Source organism: Arvicola amphibius, chromosome 15 (assembly GCF_903992535.2).
Source record: "Arvicola amphibius chromosome 15, mArvAmp1.2, whole genome shotgun sequence".
Lineage (NCBI taxonomy): Eukaryota > Metazoa > Chordata > Mammalia > Rodentia > Cricetidae > Arvicola > Arvicola amphibius.
Window position 1 is genome coordinate 24100651 of NC_052061.1, and position 16101 is coordinate 24116751.

The following is a 16101-nucleotide window of genomic DNA, read 5'->3' on the forward strand; positions in this document are numbered from 1 at the left end:
AATTTCAAGCACTGAAGTTAACTTGAGTTTACTTCTCACATGACCTTCCTGGGTTTACAAGCCACTGTGTCCACGTATGAGCCTTTCCTCCAGCTGCAGTGCTGTGCTTGTCGCTCTCTTCACTGCGCTTTGCTAAGAGCTGTGCCAGTGCCCTTCCCAAAGTGCAGCCAAGGTTCAAGGTAAAACTGCAACACCACCATCTTTTTCTTTCAACTCACAAAGCATATATAAACTCAAAGAAATGTAACTACAGGATTGCATATAACCTGATTCCATTCTTAATTATTAAACATTAAAACTGAAAGTTTTTCAATATTCAGAAAATTATATCTTGTAGAAATTGGACTAATCACAAATCATTAGCAAGCATTTCTATGGAAGCTGAGGATCGAGTCTTCATCACTGGGACAAAAGACAAATTATTGCTTTGAATTGTGGAATTGCTTTTACATGTCTAGTAATTCAGCCACACGCTGTAAGTTCTTTATAAGGCACAACTAGTGCATAAGACTGCATGTATACGAGCTCAACTCAGAGCTCTGAGTGCTCAACAGTCTTCAAATTAATCAAAACAAGACCAGTCAACCCTTCTTTGCTTTCAAATCTGCTACACAGAATGTTTTCAACCTTTTGAAAGATTGAAATAAATTTATCAGTGTCATCTGTACCTGAATGGTCTCTCTCAAGTAAGGCATGAGGCATTAAATAGCTAGTGGGTATCAATTACTGATATCAACTAGTTATTACTAATATTTGATTTTTTTGGACAGACTTTTTAAAGAGATTATATAATACATGTTGAAAGATATTTATAAGTGAATCTTGAGGAAGTTACTTCAAATAACCTAATTTGAAAAGGGAATTAGATAGATGCATAAATTAAATAAAACTCACGCTGAGTACATAATGGTGGAGGCTAGATGATGAGATTATATGGAATTAGTGTTTCACTCTCATATGTGTACATATAGATTTGTATATTAAAATTCCTATTTGAATTGCATAGTGTTCCAATATTCTCCAAAGAAAGAGGGAACCAAAAACTATCCTACATTGGTCAGACCACAGAAAAACAAATGTCCCTACAGAAGGCGAGCAGAATGTAGGTGAAGTCTGAGGATCAATAAGAAACAATTGCGGCTTTACTGGGTTGCAGACACCTCAGAAGCTTGGGCTCTAGCAGACATGTTCCCACCCTTCCACTTTCCCTGAAGCTCCCACGGTGCTGAGGAAGAGATGGGCAGTTGGACCTGAAAAAGACCACTTCTGGGATGGATGGATGTATAGAGATCCTACATTGCTTAAAGACAGAGCAGAAAAATCTAGATGTCTTTCTCCAATATAGACACTGCCAAAGTACAAAGCTACTGTTGGTTCCTGCAGAGAATATTCTAGAAAAACTCTCATGACTATATCTCTACATTAATTACAGGTAAAATCTGGCTGCTCTTTGGGGAGGGAAAAGAAAGCCAACTCAGTTTATGATGTCACAATAAGCTCAAAAACAAAGTCAGGTAAGAGTTGACAAGAAGGAAAGTTACAGATGGGAACAATAGGAAAACCCTTAATAAGCAGCTGGGAGTGGGGCTCACCAACACATAAGCAGCATTGTATCTTGAGCAGTACTGTGTAGGCTAAGAAGGCAAGGATGATTTTAACTGGGGAAAAGTAATGCATGTAGTTTACTATTATAACAGACTGGAGGATAAATCAAATAATCTCTTATATAGGTATATTCAAATATTTTAAATAAATGTATAACAAATATGTAAAACTTTTAAAATATTTTACATTTATAATTTTTTCATATACTTCATATATGAGTATTAGATTTATTTACAGTTTTCACATATCCCTTCCCTGATCCATGCTATGAATCTTTCTTTTACATTTAGGTAGAAACACACACACACACACACACACACACTACATGTGTTAGGGATGACAACCTTGAGATTATATAATATACCTGGGTGCTCATCCCTGGAGAAAACTGATTCACTTTTATTCTCATTCTCTCTCCTCTCTTTCCTTTCTCCTTTCTCTCTCCTCCTCTTCTCTTCTCCCTCCTTCTTTTCCTCCAGATAAACCTAATATAGATTGTAATCATTTCAAAACTTAAAGTATTAAGAATAAATTTAATAAATAACATGTAACAACCAAAATAGAAAATACTGTCAAGAGACTATAAAGGACCCAAATAAATGAAGATAAATTGAAAAGCCAATTGCAACCTAAGTAGGTAGTGGAGAATCATAGAACCCTAACAAACGGAGCATCTCTTCCTCTTAAACTGATAGCAAGACCTGAGGGAAATTACTTCTGAGAAGGTTTATGAGAGGGGCAAAAGAGTCTAATAGTCTATTTTGATACAGACACTGCAAAAAGAATACCAAGTTCATGATCGAAGAAAAGCTAAAGATTGTTATTCTCTTCCCTCATAGATTAAAGGTGTTACCAGATAGAGTCGCAGCAGATTCTTAAAACTATCAATAGAATGACAGCTTAAGTTTGGGGAAGCATAAGGAAAGATTCTGGAAACTACACAAAAGGGGAAAATCGAAGGACACACATGACCTCAATTTTTTAGGATAATGTGGATTAGGGACAGGATATGCAGACAAATCAATGGAGAAGCATGAACTAAATTCCCGAATTCAGCTTTCATATGCAATAACAAAGACAAGGCTATGGAAATGATTCATGAAAGAAAATTGCCTTTTATAAATGATATCATTTTAAAGCATATCCAGATATTGATTTAAAATGGGTCATAAAGAAAAATATGAAGGCCAAACCAACAAAGCTTCCAGGAAAAAAATATAAGAGATTTTCACAACCTCAGGCAGGCAAAGGTTTTTACAGAGGAAACAGAAGGCATAAGCCAAAAAACAAAAATATGAAAAATTGGACTTTATCAGAAACAAAACCTGCACATAAGGAATAGCAAGGAAAGAGTAGAAACTACTGGATGTCATAAACAGAGACCATGACAAAGGACTTCAGAGCACATGCAGGTTCCTGGGATTCTGAACCATAAAGCAGATCATGACATTTTAAAAGTTGACAAAAGACAAATGCCATGGAAGAAGACAAAAGCTAAAGAGATGCTCAGTGGGTAGGAGCACATGCCTCACAAGCATGGAGCCCTGAGCTCACACACAAAAAAAAAAGCCAGATGCTGGACAACTGGAGTATGCCTGAGGCACTGTAAGAAACAGAAAAAAGAACCAGAAGAGCTTGCTCACCTCGGCTCACCTCACTGCAGATTCAGTGAAAAGCTCTATCTCAAAGGAGAAAGGCAGAGAGACATCCAACATCCTCTGAAATTACACACTACACAAGCTTTCATTCACCACACACATACATACATGCACGAAAGCACATATAAACATACATGCACACATGCACTGTCAACGTCTAGTGCATTGGGGTCTCTGGGTAAGGATCTCACGCAAATCAGTACACAGGGGATGCAGAGTGTGAACAACTGCGTAACAAGTTTTATTTTGTTTGGCTTTTTATACAGACTAAAAAGCATTACCTCATCTCTGAAACCCCCCTTTACTCACATCCATGATCATGAAACTCTTGCCTCACCATACAAGAAACAATACCTCAATAAATAATAGTAATAAAAATGAAAAGAAGTACATAGAAACAAGGCAAAAAGTATACAGAAGCAAAGCACTCTTTTATATCTGACAGAATTTGAAGAACTGAGCTCAAAGGCTTCCTTATCCAGGGCACAGATTCTGACAGAATGTTTGAGAAATGGGCAGAGAAAGTATGCTTTCGTCTATGCTTGGTTTGCGAAGCAACTGCTTCCCAACTTCATCTCATCTGTCCCAGGAGGAGCCTGCACTCTAAGCCAATTCTGCATCTCCACAACACTCACATTCACACAAGTGTTCATGCACCATCTATAAACATACATAGGCATGCATGCATGTACACATGTGTGCATGCACATGATCACACATACATATACCACACAATGCATAAATACTTTTTAATAATAAGAAGGCAAATGGAAAATATACATGTAAAGCAGTATACCCTTTGGTAATCAGGCATGACACTGGAAATTGAAGAGCTAGAGAGATGGGTCAGCAGTTAAGAATACATACTTATCGCTCTTGCAGAGGACCTGAGTTCTGTTCCAAGTACACAGGTCGAGTGGCCAGCAACTCCTGTAAATTCAGCTTCAAGGGATCCAGTACCCTCTTCTGATACTGAGAGCATCGGCACATATGTGCACATACTAACAATAGACACACATATCTATACATTTTAAATAATAATAACTATGTGAAAATTAAACATAGAAACCTCCATGGGATTATGCCACTGAAACCATTAAAGTGAGCCAGACTAACAGCATTAAAGGAGAAATGTGGAGCGACTGAAATGTATGTACATGGCTGATAAAAACAGACCATTGTCTTTATCTTTGCTTCTTAAGCAAGCGTATGCCTGTGCTATAATCCAGAAATCTCACATCTAGGTATTCCTGTGATAAAACCAAAACACATGGTAAAACAATTTGTATAAATGACAATGTCAGCTTCACTTACATTATCAAAGAGCTAAAAAGTGATACAGAAATCCATAACCAAAGGGATGTAATTAAACTATGTGGTATGAATCAATAGATTACTACTCATTTATGAATAAATCAACGATAGAGCCAAGAACATGGATGAATCCAGCAACTACATTAAATTAAAGCACAAATTGCATGAGTCCATTTCTATGACATGCTCAAATTAGCAGGGGTTACAGCGTTCAGTCACTTGAATACCGTCCTCACAGTCACATCTATCCTCCTTTAGAGGCAGAAGGTGGTGAGAGCCTGGGAAGGGACAGAGGAACTTCCTATGGTGACAAAAATGTTTTCTGTCTTGATATCTACTTGTGAAACTGCCTGGATGATGACTTGAGATCTGGGCATTCAGGGTTCCAGTGATTGTAGATTACATTCTAATGAGCAAATATGGAAAAGCTAAGTGTGCTATGTCTATCGGTGCCTTCACAGAAGCACGGTGTGTTACTTATGTTATGCTGCCAAGTCAAATCTGAGTCATTTCCCAAAAGGCTTAAAGTTCATTAATCATAAGTATACCTATGGAATAAATAATTCATATAATAAATTAGAGCGCTTAGAAATCCCAGCAGCCAAGTCAATATTCTGGGTATACACCCTTGTGTTTGATGTGGGATTTCCCTCTGTATGCTGTGAATACCATTGGTTAATAAAGAAACTGTCTTGGGCCTGTGCAGGGAATAGAGGTAGGTGGAGAAAACTAAACTGAATGCTGGGAGAAAGGAGGTGGAATTAGGGAGAAGTTATGGAGCCTCCCCCAAAGACAGATAGGCTGAAACTTTGCTGGTAAGCCATGACCTTATGGTAATGCACAGATTAATGGAGATGGGTTAAATTAAGATGTAAGAGTGAGCCAATAAAAAGTCAGAACTAATGAGCCAAACAATGTTTTAATTAATATAGCTTCTATGTGATTATTTTGGGGTTGAGGGGCTGGGAACAAACAAGTGGCCTCCCCCACAACACAGGTTTCTCCTTCATTTTTTTTTTCCTGGCAAACACTCTAGATTTTAAAATTGGATTTTAAATGTTGTGTTTACTTCACAATTTATAAATAACTTCAGCTGGTTATCAAATTTACAATGAGAAATATATAAAGGAGGGATTTCCTAGCCCATTTGAATATCATAAAATAGTTATCTTATTTTCTTGGTTACTGTTATTGTTTGTTTTGCATGTTACCAAGAAAATCCAATGGAGTCCAGTATAAAAGTTTTTTTTTTTTTTTTTTTTTTTTTTTTTTTTTTTTTTTTTGGTTTTTCGAGACAGGGTTTCTCTGTGGCTTTGGCGCCTGTCCTGGAACTAGCTCTTGTAGACTAGGCTGGTCTCGAACTCACAGAGATCCGCCTGCCTCTGCCTCCCGAGTGCTGGGATTAAAGGCGTGCGCCACCACCGCCCGGCCAGTATAAAAGTTTTTAAAGAATCTTTTGATGCACACTTCAGAGAATACATGCTTTCATTTTCATGAAAGCTCAAAAGTTTAACTCTGACAATGCAGAATAGTGGGAAACAGGGAAGAACTATAAAATAAGGCAACTGCCATTTTATTTAAGCAATTTGTGCTTTCCACCACATCTATACTACTAATGGAAATTGAATTTTATAATATCTATAGATTTGCAATCACACAAAACCCTCATGTGTTTAATTATGTGTATTTCAGAAACACTAGAAATTAGAAGAATGTGAAAACCAAGGTTTTAAAATGCATTCTCTAGAGATGAGTAGTAAGGGACCTGTCATTCAGATACCACTGGATGAGAATGACTCAGAGGCTCTTAAAACCACAGAAAACGTGCAAGTTTTTTTAAGTCTATGAACTTTCTCTATTTTGCAAATAGAAAATATTAAAATATCTCATATTTTAAGCCACAGTGAGAGCCTTTGCATCAGCCACCTAAGCCTAGATCCCAGTGGCCACACCTAACCTGGACTCAGGGATGCCATTTTCATGCTCCCCTCACCCTGGTCTCCACAGTTTCCTCCCCAGTCCTGTAGCAGACTGCCTGTGGAGGGCCTCTCCTCCCCCTGCCCTTCCTCATTTAAAGATGTGTTTACTTTATTTCTCTGACAGAATAATTTAAGCCACAAAAAAAAAAAAGAAAAAGAAAAAATAACAGGGGAAAAAACAGAAAAAGAACAGCTTAGAACACTGGAATTGTCCTCATATCCAGGCTTTGGTTTTGTAACCCTTAATTCATTTATAGTGTCAATGAATTATTAATTCAAATTTTTAAAACATATGTCAAGGAAATTACCTTGGATTAAAAAAAAAGAAAAAAATTGAAAATCAATTCTGGACATTTCCTTTAAAAAGAAAAAAATAAACTAAAATATAAGGCTTTGCTTGTTAACTTTTAAAACCAAGTTCAGTTTTACAGCTAATACATTAACTCAGCAAATTAGTACTTTGTATATCTGATGATATATTTTAATCCCCTATGTATATTCAAAAATTAGCATTCCAGAAAGTGAGCACAGACATAAAAACTCCAGAAACTGACTGCTTTATAGGACTGAGGGCACAAATAATTAACATGGCATTTAATAAATGCCACTTTGAAGAACTGCCAGGCTCCAGTAACCCTTTTGGTCAGACTACCATGGCTCCCTTCATTTTTAAGCAAGAGAACTGTATTCACTAGCATACTCACCATCCTATGCCTAGAGATGCATGTATGTGAGACACTTGAAAAGGATGCACATGTCCATACATTATAGTTCCTGGGAGCAGAGAACAAGTTGCGTAGAAAGAAGGGTCAGAAAATAAGAAACCTCTTTTATATTATTGGTGTGTAACTGGATACAGTATTTGAATAGCTGATATAAATTAACTCCAACTAAAAAGCAGTACAATAATTTACTTCATGTAAAACAGGAAGAAACAGCAAAAAGATTTCTCCCCCTCTAGCAAAAAAAAAAAAAAAAGGCCATGCTGTAATGTCAACAGTTATACAGTTATTACCCTCATCTGTCTGAACTACACACTCATCTCATGGACTGTGCAGGAAAATCTGAAGGTCCTTCCAAACTCAACCATTCAAACACTATAGAGATTCTCAGTCGCTTAAAATATATTTGAAAGACTAGAGTAATGTTCCAAGGTTTTAAATTCAACGAATGACTGACTTTGGCTTTCCTCTAAGCTAGAACATAATAATAAACAGTTCTCTTCAGATATAAAGATATCAGAGACTATTTACTGGTCCTTAATGTTTGAGTCATTCTTTGACTTATGTATGAGACAGAGAAAAATGGTCAGTATTTTTAATCAGAAATATTAGCCATGGTTATTGCTCAACAGAGTTCACATAGAACATATTACTGTCCTGAAGTGGTTTAGGTTCTAAGACATTGATAGCATTATTTGTCTATAGAGCAATGCTGAGCATTTTCTTGGCAGTTTTATTCAAAATACTTTAAGTCAAAGTATTACTTACTAAAGCTACGTTCAGTGAAATACTTAATAACTGTTTCATATATAAAATAAAAAAGGTATTATTTTCTTTAGGGCAAAGCAATTGTAACACCCAGAAGTTCTACTCATCAGTACATGGATTTATGTCTATGACTACTGCATGTATTTATTCCATATTTGTGAGATATAGCTAAATAATGAGTGTCTACTTGGTGTCAGGCTAAGTGTTTCTGTTATTAGAGGATCAAGACATAGCCCCAGGTGTTGAGAAGTACATAGTCTAATAGAAAAAGAAAGAATGAAATAAACTCACACCCATTTTTGGTGGCACAGAGGACTGATGTGAGAGGTTTGCTAGGAAACAAGTTCCTGCTTGGAGTTCAGGACAGTGTGACAGGTAAAAAGACAGTTCAGGTGGCCCTCAGGGCATTGGGGAATTCCTGGCTCTATGTGGAAGAGACAATAGTAAATATAAGGAGCTAGAGCACAGAGTCCCGTATGCTTGGGGCATCTGATATTATAGGTCCCTATAGTATAAACACAGAGTGTGTTTTATCTAGACAGGGAGGTGTAAGAGAACCTGGTTACTGTAATTTGGTCCAGCAAAGGCCCATGATTTTTGTTAGTCTTTGTTCTTGGAGCTTTTGTTAGCCTACTGAGAGGTGGTAGAGCCTTTAAGGGGCAAGGCATTCCTGTGACTTAAGCGGATTTTCACTCCCATATTCCTATCATGCTGCTCTTCTTATCTCCCACAATGGGCCCACAGTAAAATGGGTAGGTCCACCCAAACAGGGACTGAAATCTCCAAAACTGTTGCCAAAATTCATATTCTTTCTAAGGTTGTTGTGTCAGGTATTCCATTACAGTACTGGGATGTTTACTGGCACACACATCAGAATCCAGAAGTTTCATGCCATCCAGAAGGCTATTCGGGCAAGAAATGACTGAGGTGTGGGGGAGTCCTCAAGACACTTAAAGGTTTATGTAATGCTGTGCTGTTTTCTTAAAGGCAGAAAGTACAAACTCCAAGTAAATCTCTCCAGTGAACGGGGATGGTCCTTTAAGTCCTACTTTTAAGACAGACTTTTTACTGTCACATATTTCCTGTGGTAACTTTACAGCACTTTAGATAATGTAAATGACCATCCATTCTAGGTTGTCAGAAAGAGCTCCACGTAGATAATGAACATGATGTTTTGGAGGAAACTTATAAGTCTAGGGCTAGCTGGACCAGTGTGTTCCCCTACAACTTCCTGCTCCCAAAGCCTTGATGGGAATGGGTGTCAGCATTGCTTTCATTCGTGAAATGTGTTGTTTTTAAAACCTGCTATTATAAAGTGACAAAAAAAAAACCACAAAGCTAAATGCATAGGTGAGTTTTACAGAGAGGCAGCCACTTAGTAGCAAAAACATTCCCTCAGAGTCATCTCTTTTCAAAGAACTTTCCTTCCTGCCAAACAACCATTTTTCTGCCTCTTGTAAATATTTCTCCTGTTTCACAAATTTGCAAATGGCACTAAAAGAGAAAATTTTTGTTTTGCATTTTTATTCGAACCTGACCTACCAAAACAGCTTTGTTCTTTGCCTGTATTGTTCACTATTATATTAATAACACTGATCCATGTTAATATAGGCTGAGTAATTTTTGCTGTGAACTCTCAACTCATATTTATAAGTTGTATTGTTTCCAGTCTGAGGTTATTATAAACTGTACCACTGTGAATATTCTTGCTCATCTGTTTGCACATATGCAAGATGTTCTCAGGACTCTGCTAGAGTAAGTGTGATGATCCACAGATTAGGAGGACCCTCAGCATGGAAGAGCAGAATAGACCCCCAAAAGAACCTGAAAAGTCAGAAATCTCCATTGTAACAGAATTAATTTCTTTATCCCAGTCTGAGCAAACGATGAATGTAGTTAGATATATGAAGCCCTGTTAGAGTACAGGATAAGGAGTAGAATAACTGAAGTTAATGCTAACTGGACAGCAGAGCAAGTGAGAGTTTCTGGCCTTCCACACCCCCACTTTATATTGCCTTCCCCCACTTATACTTTCGCAATATGCCCCTCATCACACTCTGCATCCTCACACTCTGTGTTCACACTCTGTGTCCTCACACTCTGTGTCATCACATTGTATTCACACTCTGCGTCTTCAAACTCTGTGTCCTCACACTCTGTGTCCTCACATTGTGTTCACACTCTGTGTCCTTACACTTTGTGTTCACACCCTGCATCCTCACAATCTGCATCCTCACACTCTGTGTTCACACACTGCATCCTCACACTCTATGTCCTCACACTCTGTGTTCGCACACTGCATCCTCACTCTCTGTGTCCTCACACTCTGTGCTCACACTCTGTGCTCACACTCTGCATCCTCATGCTCTGCATCCTCACACTCTGTGTCCTCACACTCTGTGTCCTCACACTCTGTGTCCTCACTCTCTGTGTCCTCACCCTCTGTGTCCTCACACTCTGTATCCTCACCCTCTGTTCACACTCTGCATCTTCACACTCTGTGTTCATACTCTGTATCCTCACACTCTGTTCACAATCTGCATCTTCACACTCTGTGTTCATACTCTGTGTCCTCACACTGAGTACTTTCATACTGCCTCTTAATTGGCTTAAATACATTTTAACTATGCTAGTTTTAACTTTTCATTAGCTTGAAAAATAGTTTTTAAAATGATACTTTAGGGGTTCTAGTATGAGTTTGGGACCTCTGAGGGAGTAAACCCAAGTCAGGTTCTCTGCAGGTTTGGGCGCACCTGAGCCTGGAGGCCTTGAGAAAGTAGACTGGAGCCAGAAACTTTTGCAGGACCAACTCCAAGCCAGGGACTTCTACAGAAGGAGATAAAAACCAGGATTTACAGAAAAGGGTCAAAGCCAGTAACCTAGGCCAAAGTAGGACTGAGACAGCAAACTAAAGGGGAGCAGAGCAAAGTCCAGAAGTGCTGAACAATCTCCAGGAACACTGAGTAACCAACATGGTAACTAGAATTATGGCACTGACTGTAACATGAGGAACAACCATCTGAGCTTTGGATTCACTGGCACCTAGAAGATTAATCAACAGAATCACAGACAGCCCCAACCACACCTATCAGAGGAAAAGATGAGTAGAAAAGGTAAGAAGACACACACCACCACAAAGAATGATACAACACCTGTAAAACTTAAAGACCCTACAACAGCAAGACCTGAACAACCAAATATAGATGAAACAGAAGAAAATGACCTAAAAAATAACTTTAGGAGAATGTTTGAAACTCTTAAAGAGGAAATTAGAAATTCCCTCAAAGAAATGGAGGAAAAGATAAACAAAATATTGGAAGACATCAGCAAATCCCTTACAGAAAACCAAGAAAAAGCAACAAAACTTTTGAAAGAAACTATTCAAGACTTGAAAACTAAAATAAGGGAAACAAATAAAACATAAGCTGAGGAAATTATAGAAACAGAAATCATGAGAAAACAGCCAGAAACCACAAACCAAAGCATGAACAGCAGAAGACAAGAGATGAAGAATCACAAGCACTGAAGATACAATAGTGGAAATAGACTCATCAGTCAAAGAAAACATTAATCTAACAAAAGCTTAACCCAAAAATCCAGGATAAATAGGACAAAATGAAAATACTCAACTTAAGAAAAATATGTATAGAAGGAGAAGAAGTTCAACTCAAAAGCACAGAAAATATATTTAACAAAATCACAAAAGAATACTTTCCCAACCTAAAGAAAGATATGCCTATGAATACAAGCTTACAGAACATCAAATAGAAAAACAAAGTCCCCTCATCACATAATAATCAAAACACTAAACATACAGAGTTAAAAAAGAATATTAAGAGCTGCAGAGAAAAAAAGGCAAAGTAACATATAAAAACAGACCTATCAGAATTACACCTGACTTCTCATTGGAGATAATTAAAGCAAGAAGGTCGTGGTCAAGCATTATGCAGACATTAAGAGACCATGGATGCCACCCTAGACTACTATACCCAGCAAAATTTTCAATCACCTTAGAAGGACAAAACAAGATATTCCATGACAAAACCAGATTTAATAATTATCCACAAACCTAGCTCTTCACAAAAATATTAGAAGGAAAACTTCAACTCAAGGAAATTGGCTACACCAACAAAAACACAGACAATGGATGGTCTCATAGCAGCAAATCCCAAAGAAGGGGAAAACACACAAATTAAAATCACCAACAATGAAAACTAAATTAACAGGAGATATCAATCACTGGTTATTAGTATCCCTTAATATAAATGGACTCAACTCACCTATAAAAATGTACAGGTTTACAGACTGAATATGAAAACAGAATCCAACCTTCTGCATACAAAAAACACATCTCAACCTCAAAGACAGACATTGTCTCAGAGTAAAGGGTTGTGAAAAAATATTCCAATCTAATGGACCTAAGAAATAAGCAGGTGTAGCTAACAAAACAGACTTCAAACTAAAATCAACCAAAAGAGACAAAGAACAACATTTCATATTAGTCACAAGAAAATCTGTCAAAAGGAAATCTCAATACTGAACATCTATGCCCCAATTATAAGGGTACCCTCATATGTAAACAAAACACTTCTAAAGCTTAAATCATACATTAAACCCCAAACACTAATAAGGGGAGACTTCAACACTCCACTCTCACCACTGGACAGGCCAGTCAGACAAAAAATGAACAGAGAAATAAGGAAATTAACAAATGTTATGAGTCAAATGGACTTAACAGACATCTATAGAATATTCCATCCAAACAGAAAAGAATATACCTACTTCTCAGTACCTGATGGAACCTTCTCAAAAATTGACTACATACTTAGTAACATAACAACCCTCAACAGATACAAAAAAATGGAATAACCCCATGTATCTTATCAATCACCATGGTTTAAAACTAGAAGTCAACAGGAATACTAATACCAGAAAGCAACAAACATATGGAAATTAAACAATGCTCACCTGAATCATCAATGGGTCAAGGAAGAAATAAAGGGAAAAATTAAAGACTTCCTAAAATTCAGTGAAAATGACCAAACAACATACCCAAATTTATGGGACACAATGAAAGTAATGTTAAGAGGAAAGTTTATAGCACTAGCACTAGAGACCTACATAAAGAAGCTGGAAAAACCCACAATAGTGAATTAACAGAACATTTGAAAACTTTAGAACAAAAGGAAGCAAACTCACCTAAAAGGACAAGATGGCAGGAAATAATCAAATTAAGAGCTGAAATCAACAAAATAGAAACACAGAAAGCAATACAAGAATCAATGAGACAATGAATCAAAAGAAAAAAATGAATCAAATCAACAAAATAGACAAACCTTTATCCAAACTAACCAAAAGGCAGAGAGAGAATATCTAAATTAACAAAATCAGAAGTTAAAAGGGGGACATATCATCAGGTCATATCTCAAAAACCTGTACTCCACAAAATTGGAAAACGTAAAAGAAATGAACAACTTTTTGAATAAATATCACTTACCAAAATTAAATCAAGACCAGATAAGCAAATTAAACAGATCTATAACTGCTGAAGAAATACAGAGTCATCGAAAGTCTCCAAAAGAAAAAAAGCCCAGGATCAGATGGCTTCAGCTCAGAATTCTACAAGATTTTCAATTATTCCACACAAGGAACATTGCCAAACTCTTTTTATGAGGTTATAATTACACTGATACCCAAACCACAAAAAGACATTACTAAGAAAGAGAATTATAGACCAATCTCACTCATGAACATTGATGCAAAAATACTAAATAAATACTGGCAAAATGAATCCAAGAACACATCGGAACCATTATCCACCATGATCAAGTCGGTTTCATCACAGAGATGCAGGGATGGTTCAACATATAAAAATCTGTCAATGTAATCCACCATGTAAACAAACTGAAAAATACAAACCACATGATCATCTCATTAGATCCCAAAAAAGCTTTTGACAGAATACAACATCCCTTCATGATAAGGATCTTGGAGAGAGCAGAGATACAAGGAACATACCTAAACATAACACAGACAATATACAGCAACCCAACTGCCAACATCAATATAAATGGAAACTCCCAGTGGTGCCACTGAAATCAGGAACAAGACAAGGCTGTCCACTCTCTATATCTACTCAATATAGTTCTTATGGCTTTAGCTAGAGCAATAAGATGCCAAAATAAGATCAAGGGAATACAAATTGAAAAAAAAAAGTCAAACTCTCACTGTTTGCTGGTGATACAATAGTTTAAATAAGCAACTCCAAAAATTCTACCAAGGAATTTCTACAACTCATAAACATGTTCAGTAATGTAGCAGGATACAAGATTAACTCAAAAAAATCAGTAGCCCTCCTGTACACAGATGATAAAAGGGCTGGGAAAGAAATCAGAGAAACATCACCCTTTATAATAGCTACAGATGGCATAAAATATCTCAGAGTAACTCTAACCAAACAAGTGGAAGACCTATATACAAGAACTTTAAATCTTTGAAAAAAGAAATTCAAAAAGACACCAGAAAGTGGAAAGATCTCCCTGCTCTTGGGTAGGTATAATTAACATATTAAAAATGACAATCTTACCAAAAGCAAAATTCTTCACAGACCTTGAAAGAACAGTACTCAACTTTATATGGAAAAAAAAAAAACCCAGGATATCCAAAACAATCCTGTACAATAAAAGAACTTCTGGAGGTATCACAATACCTGACTTCAAACTCTACTACAGAGCTACAGTACTGAAAACAGCCTGGTATTGGCACAAAAACAGACAGGAGGACCAATGAAACCAAATCAAAGACCTGGATATTAACTCACACACCTTCAAACACCTGATTTTTGACTAGAAGCAAAAAATATAAAATGGAAAAAAGAAAGTATATTCAACAAATTGTGCTGGCATAACTGGATACCAACATGTAGAAGAATGAAAATAGACCCATATCTATCACCATGCACAAAACTCAAGTCCAAATGGATCAAAGACATCAACATAAAGCCAACCACACCAAACCTCATAGAAGAGAAAGTGGGAAGTACACTTGAATGCATTGGCACAGGAGAACACTTTCTAAATATAACCCCAGTAGCAAAAGTAGCAAAGACACTGAGAGAAACAGTTAATAAATGGGACCTTCTGAAATTGAAAAGCTTCTGTAACGCAAAGGACACAGTCAATAAGACAAAACGACAGCCTACAGAATGGGAAAAGATCTTCACCAACCCCACATCAGACAGAGGTCTGATCTCCAAAATATACAAAAAAAACTCAAGAAGTTGGTCTCAAAAGAACCAAATAATCCGATAAAACAATGACTATAGACCTAAGCAGAGAACTCTCAACAGAGGAATCTAAAATGGCTAAAAGACACTTAGGGAACTGTTCAATCTCCTTAGTCATCAGAGAAATGCAAATCAAAACAACTCTGAGATTCCATCTTACACTTATAAGAATGGCCAAGATCAAAAACACTTATGCTGGAGAGGTTGTTGGGTAAAAAGAAAACTCCTGCATTGCTGGTAGGAATGCAAGCGGGTACAGCATATTTGGATGTCGGTGTGGTGATTTCTCAGATAATTAGGAAACAACCTTCCTCAAGACCCTGTAATACCACTTTTGGGTATATATCCCAAGGATGCTCAATCGTGCCACAAAGACATGTGCTCAACTATGTTTATAGAAGCATTGTCTGTCATAGCCAGAATCTGGAAACAACCTAAATGCCCCTAGACCAAAGAATGGATAAGGAAAATGTAGTACATTTACACAATGAAATACTATATAGCAGAAAAAAAATGATATCTTGAATTTTGCAGGCAAATGGATGGAGCTAAAAAACATCATTTTGAGTGAGGTAACCCAGACACAGAAAGACAATTATCACATGTACTCACTCATAAGTGGTTTTTAAACATAATGCAAAGAAAATCAGCCCAAAAATCACAATCCCAGAGAACTTAGACAACCATGAGAACACTAAGAGAGACTTACATAGATCTAATCTACATGGGTAGTAGAAAAAGACAAGATTTCCGGAGTTAATCAGGGACCT

The 16101-nt window shown here is 37.0% G+C and overlaps 1 protein-coding gene across 1 annotated transcript in view; it reads right to left on the bottom strand.

The window, feature by feature from the left end:
• The window catches only part of Iqcm (IQ motif containing M), a 398452-nt gene that overhangs the window by 301869 nt on the left and 80482 nt on the right, over positions 1–16101 (bottom strand). The gene's annotated exons all lie outside the window — the stretch shown is intronic.